The sequence below is a fragment of the Misgurnus anguillicaudatus genome, chromosome 6, assembly GCF_027580225.2.
Source record: "Misgurnus anguillicaudatus chromosome 6, ASM2758022v2, whole genome shotgun sequence".
Classification (NCBI taxonomy): domain Eukaryota; kingdom Metazoa; phylum Chordata; class Actinopteri; order Cypriniformes; family Cobitidae; genus Misgurnus; species Misgurnus anguillicaudatus.
The window spans coordinates 33,347,390-33,354,201 of NC_073342.2; the positions used below are offsets into that span (position 1 = coordinate 33,347,390).

Consider the following 6,812-nt stretch of genomic DNA (forward strand, 5'->3'; position numbering starts at 1 on the left):
ACTCCAAATACTCATCATTTTCAATATTGTAATGAAAACAGAGATTTATACCATAGTTTAATGTTGCATGTGCAAATAAACAGTTGTTTTGATATGATGCTCTCTATTTTCCTTGGCTTTTTTCATAAGGGTTAAAGTGCCTGACACACTACTAGTAAAATACATTAGGAATGAAAAAAAGATACATGATGCTTTTAAAATAATATAATATTTAACTTTTATTTATGCCATAAAACAGTAATTACTAAATTTAAGACTCAAATTCCACAGGAAGAAATATCTTTGCTTTTACATAGCATTTCTTCATTTAATAATTGATTAGTTCGTAAATTGTTGAGGAGACAGGAGCTTTGCAGTATCCAGATGTGATAAGGAACATGGCCCTTCCATTGTATGGCACATCGCATGGAGTATGAACTACCCTATCTTATGTGATTTTGTTAAATGGTTTATGAAGCCTTTAATGGACAGTGGTCCCCTGCTTCAAAAACAGCAGATCTCCAACATCAAGGTTAGCAGAGCTGGGGTGGTTGGTGAGAATCATTTTGGTTGGCTGAAGAAAGATGGTGATGACCTCAGAAGTGCAATGCCCTGTTTATTGTGCTGCCCTGGGAAATGGATGACCTAGGAATGTTAGTATATGTAGGCCTAATGCACATCACAGCCTGTAAACTGTTAAGTCTTATAACTTCATACAATCAGAATGTCATTTATGTTTTCACTACAGTACAAAGAAAACAGAACTTTATTACATGTACTCTAGTAAGAATTAGGCAAATTATACTGGAATATAAACTCCAAAATGATTTATTTTTTTGCTCAGTTATAAATGAATCTCATTTAATATTTGATTATTAATAAAACCCATAAACAACAAACATTGGCAACAAAAGGCATATAATTGTTTTCAACCAAAAACATTGTAATAGGTAGTATTGACATAGGAAACAGAAATACAGACTCTCTAAAAAATGCTAGGCCCATCATAAAGACAACTGTGTAACTAGAAATCAATATTAAAAGGTATAAAGTTGAGACCTTACTTACATCACTTGGTCAAAAAAAGTCACAGACTCAACTGTAGGCACAAAACAGTTTATTGAATGGGCAATAACAATCTCAATTCCAGAATGCAGAGACTCACCAAGCAGCAGGGTGGCACTAAAGTGAGTCAACGCTGAGGATGGCACCTGGCAGAAAGAGTCAGAGGTCAAGGCATCAGACAGGAAATGTTATCAGGGAGAGCAGCGAGGCAGGCAGACAGGATGAAGAGAGCCAAAGAAGAGCCAACCGATGTGAAGCTAGCCATAGAGAGGAAAGATGAGGCCGGGAGAACGGGGCAGATGGCATCAGGGCACAATCTGGAAAGAACAGAGAAGAGTCAGAAAGAAAAAGCACTGACAGCGCATCTCATAATTAATGAGATGATGACTAGACAGAGGGGAGGATATAGCCTGGGATACACTGCATGATTTTTGGCGGTCCCAAATGAAAGATTACCATCGTGAAACATTTGTGGCAATTTCTGTGATTGTGGCTCTTCGGTGGTCCTATGTCGACGAGCGTACCAGTATTTGTTTAACACTAGCACATGCTGGTGACATTGCACTTAACTGGAGTCACAGTCGTCACAACCTATGAATCAATAGGTTTCATTGTCGTACCCAAGTTTAAATTATCCATGTCGCACAGTGTGATAAGGTAATGATATTATAGACGGGTTGCAAGTTTACAAACATCACAGGGTGCGCGCGCAGCCAGGAGGCAGAAAGCCCGATTGGTGAGCTGATCCGCTACTGCAACAACCTTAATTATTGAAGCGTTCTTTATTGTTTGTATATAAATAAAACTTAATTTTAGTTGGATCTGTTTTTCTGTCTTTATTTTTGCAGTGTTACTGTGATACATGTATGAATTATAATGTTAGGCTAGTAATGTAATAGTCGAATCTACTGGTATGTTAACATGAGGCACCCAGCACTGACTCTGTTGGTACTATTTTCCACGCAACAACTCCTTGGCATTTTGACTTACAGACACGGCTACTAGCATACAACACAATGCATGTCTCTTCTTTCTGCCTCTCGGTTGCGCGCGCAACCAGTCAATGTCGTCGCCGTGCAACCCGTCTATAGGAGAGCAAAAATCTTGCAGTGTATCCTGGGCTTAAGCCAATGACTGGTACGTGCATGGCCACCTGTCAAAACAAACCAATGACAAAACACACAGCGTACAAAACACATAAACAGAAACAACCGATCAGAACAAAGCTGTGACACACTTTTAGCTATAGTATTCAATCAGACACTGGTTGCCCAAATTAATTGATTGTTTCTATCTAATGAAACAGGTTTTGGAATGTTTGGTGTGATGGTTGCTGTATCGGTCAGGTTAACAAGTGAAAACTCTTCTGTAATCAAGTGCTATTTGGGGCTGAATATTTCATTTAGTATGAAAAGGAAAATTTACACTCTGATTTTGACCTAAAAGGCTTAAAAATGTCTAAATTAATTGCAGGTGCAAAGTCATAGATATATTCATTTGTGACAGTTCTACTGTTTGCACTTGAAATAAACACAGACATGACATGTAGATAATAAAAATCTTTAACAAAAATATAATCTGAAATAGGATAAATATGTTTTAACAATTTTAAACAAAACTGTTTACTAATAATAAAACAGACAATAGCAGAAAGAACTAGATATTAAAGTTTGAGGACAAACTTTATGTTGGCTTGAAAAAGTGTAGCCGGAACGTTTAAAACGGTTTGACAGAAGTTTAGTTTAGTAGGCTATCCGGCTGTTAGTATGTTTAAGTATGATGTTAGCATGATTAGCATGAAGCTAGCATGATGCTAGCATGATTAGCATGATTAGCATGATGTTAGCATGATTAGCACAAAGCTAGCATGAAGCTAACATGATTAGCATGAAGCTAACATTTATTCTGTTGCTAGGGTACTAAGTTTGGTTGCTAAGGAGAAAATTGGTATCCCATAATGATCACCCTTCAAGCCACAAGTAAAACGGTCCCACCCCTTGTCTCTATGATGTTCTAAAGCAGAGATAATAGGCTTTGTTTATTCCGTTGCTAGGGTACTAAGTTTGGTTGCTAAGGAGAAAATTGGCATCCCATAATGATCACCCTTCAAGCCACAAGTAAAACGGTCCAACCCCCGTGTCTCTATGATGTTCTGAAGCAGAGATATAAGGCTTTGTTTATTCCGTTGCTAGGGTACTAAGTTTGGTTGCTAAGGAGAAAATTGGCATCCCATAATGATCACCCTTCAAGCCACAAGTAAAACGGTCCAACCCCCGTGTCTCTAAGATGTTCTGAAGCGGAGATATAAGGCTTTGTTTATTCCGTTGCTAGGGTACTAAGTTTGGTTGCTAGGCAGAAAATTGGTATCCCATAATGATCAACCTTCAAGCCACAAGTAAAACGGTCCAACCCCCGTGTCTCTATGATGTTCTGAAGCAGAGATATAAGGCTTTGTTTATTCCGTTGCTAGGGTACTAAGTTTGGTTGCTAGGGAGAAAATTGGCATCCCATAATGATTAACCTTCAAGCCACAAGTAAAACGGTCCAACCCCTGTGTCTCTAAGATGTTCTGAAGCAGCGATATAAGGCTTTGTTTATTCCGTTGCTAGGGTACTAAGTTTGGTTGCTAAGGAGAAAATTGGCATCCCATAATGATCACCCTTCAAGCCACAAGTAAAATGGTCCAACCCCCGTGTCTCTATGATGTTCTGAAGCGGAGATATAAGGCTTTGTTTATTCTGTTGCTAGGGTACTAAGTTTGGTTGCTAGGCAGAAAATTGGCATCCCATAATGATCAACCTTCAAGCCACAAGTAAAACGGTCCAACCCCCGTGTCTCTATGATGTTCTGAAGCAGAGATATAAGGCTTTGTTTATTCCGTTGCTAGGGTACTAAGTTTGGTTGCTAGGCAGAAAATTGGCATCCCATAATGATCAACCTTCAAGCCACAAGTAAAACGGTCCAACCCCTGTGTCTCTAAGATGTTCTGAAGCAGAGATATAAGGCTTTGTTTATTCCGTTGCTAGGGTACTAAGTTTGGTTGCTAAGGAGAAAATTGGCATCCCATAATGATCACCCTTCAAGCCACAAGTAAAATGGTCCAGCCCCCGTGTCTCTATGATGTTCTGAAGCGGAGATATAAGGCTTTGTTTATTCTGTTGCTAGGGTACTAAGTTTGGTTGCTAGGCAGAAAATTGGCATCCCATAATGATCACCCTTCAAGCCACAAGTAAAACGGTCCAACCCCCGTGTCCCTATGATGTTCTGAAGCAGAGATATAAGGATTTGTTTGTTCTGTTGCTAGGGTGCTCATATTTGGTTGCTAGGGGCGTGGCTTAATAACTCTATAAGAATCCTAAGGGACTGATTGGATGCCTGAGTAAAATGAGCCCACCCCCATGTCTCTATGACAGTGTGATGCAAAGATATCCATCTGGGCATTTTATAATGGCAGTCTATGGGAGATGTTGCTAGGGTACCCAAAATTGTTGCTAGGGGCGTGGCTTAATAGCTTTGTAGAGATACTGGAAGACTGATTGGATGCCTGAGTAAAATGAGCCCACCCCCATGTCTCTACGACACTCCAGAATGAAGATATTCCATCTGGGACGTTTTTATTCCCTTATATGGGCGTGTTTCCTGCCCCATTATAAGTCAATGGGGAAATTTGGGTGCCTCTTACACCCCAGGGGTACAGCTTACACCCCATTGTGATGTATCTTCCTACACAGCCTGCCAGCCTCTTCAACTGTGATAAGCCACAAGTTTCTACAAATTTCTCGTTCGCAGCTATGACCCGTCAAAGTTGGTCGTAATGTTAAGTCAATGGAAATTTTGGGGTGTTTGAGCGCCCCGTTTAGGAATTCGGTAGGTCCCATCAGTTAGAAAAGTCATAGCATAAATCTACGTACCAGTCTTAAAAGTTTTGTAAAGTTTTGTGGGTGTAGCTTGAAAGCTCTAGGAGGAGTTACAGTCAGAAAAAGTGGGGATCAGAAGAAGAATAATAATAAGATTAAGATGAATAACAGTATGTTGGCTTTTTCAAGCCAACATAATAAGCATGCATGTTTAAGTTAAGAAGAATAATGAGCTTTTTAAAAAGTACTTGTATGTCCAGTTGTGCGGTCTGGAGTACATTGCTTTGCATGTAGTCCTATAAGGATCGCTTGGTCTTCTTGAATATATTAAGTCTTATAACTGGTTCAAGTCCGCATTCTCTCATCAGGCACACTCTTACAGCCTCAGGGTGGGTCACAATGTTCATAATTTGGTCATCTAAATAAGCTTCGGTCAATCTTGTGAATAAACACTGAGTGAATAATCTGTGAAAGACAAGCATATAGAAAACCATAAAAAGTTGCTTGTATTAGTAATAACTAGAATCAGATTTGTTTTTATGATTTTTGAAACAATGGTTATTCAAATGTAAAATCATAGTATTAATGTAAAATCAACAAGGAAATTATTTAGACCAACTTACTCTAGTAATGCTACACAGTAGGCCTACAAAGGAATATAGTTTCCCTCATATTTGGACAGATCTGTGTTATTAACTCTCTTGCCAGTTTGTCATGAGTCATAACTTTATGTTCATATTTTTAAATGAATAACAAACACAACGCATTCATTTAAACAGCACTAAAGTTTTACCTCACTATATTGTCTCCATCTGGGAAAGCCTGACACTGTTATAAAGACTTTTGCCCAAGGCCATTTATCTAACAAAACTGTTTTCTGTTGTTGTTACTGCTGCTGCTTTTGCGTTTGTATTCCTCATAGTACTTTTTGGCTCTTCCGTGTCCGTCAGCGTTCCTGGCTTATGATGGCTATGAGGTAAGCTTACGGCAAACTCGACGTAATGCTTGGATCACTATATCATGAATTATTCACACAATGACAGTGCCTGTCGTAACGCATTCGCTGCAATATAATTATTCATAAGCTTGTGAGCGAGCACTTACCTAATGCTTACGATGAGCTGACGTTACAATCTTCATCTTCTTCTTTTGGTTTAATGGCGGGTTACGAACCAACTTTAAAGGTGCATACCGCCACCTGCTGTGATGGAGTGTGAAAATAATGATCTGCCTCTTCTATATCCTGTTATATAACACACTATTCTTAATAAATCTCAAACTGCATTTGACTTCCTGATTTTGGATCTTCATTTAATAAGTTGGCTATAGTAAAATCATTGCATGCTATTGCTTGTAAATCTTCATTTAAAATACGACTCAAAATAGTGGCGAAGAAGTCATCTGCCATCTTGTGCTCATTAGTGGTAACGACATGCAATGCACAAATGACTAAAACGAGTTATTGTTTTTAAAGCCAGTTTCATTGAAAGCATGGTTTACCGACAATGCATTAATGATCTTATCATTTTAATAATATATTAATAAATCTAAAAAGTGGTGTTTTTCCGGACAGGGGTTTTCTTAAACCAAGAGCCTAATTAGGAAAAAATAAACAAACATACCTTACTTGTCACGGTAGGAAAATCCATTGTTTTCCTCCGTGTCATGTTTGTGTGTGTGTGTGTTGTTTACTTACCCTGCCATGTGCTCGTTAGAGCGATCCCCTTCACCTGTGTGTTGATTGTCTCGCTCCAGCTGTTCATCATTACATCATCTCCATAAAAACTCACCTGACTTTCTGTTCCCTGCCAGATTCTATTGTTTGCTCAGTCTCCGTGTTGCTTGGTTGTTCCCTGTGCTTTGGATTACGTGTTTCAGTTGGATGTGTATTGTCGTCGTCGTCTTCGTGTG

At 38.9% G+C, this 6,812-nt stretch overlaps 1 long non-coding RNA gene across 1 annotated transcript; it reads right to left on the reverse strand.

Moving 5' to 3' along the window:
• Positions 1-200: 200 nt before the first annotated feature.
• On the reverse strand, positions 201-6,812 carry LOC129444484 (uncharacterized). The gene is made up of 3 exons (XR_012370141.1): positions 5,150-6,812; positions 1,145-1,361; positions 201-608 (listed from the first exon to the last, which is right to left on the reverse strand). It is a non-coding gene; the product is annotated as an uncharacterized lncRNA (long non-coding RNA).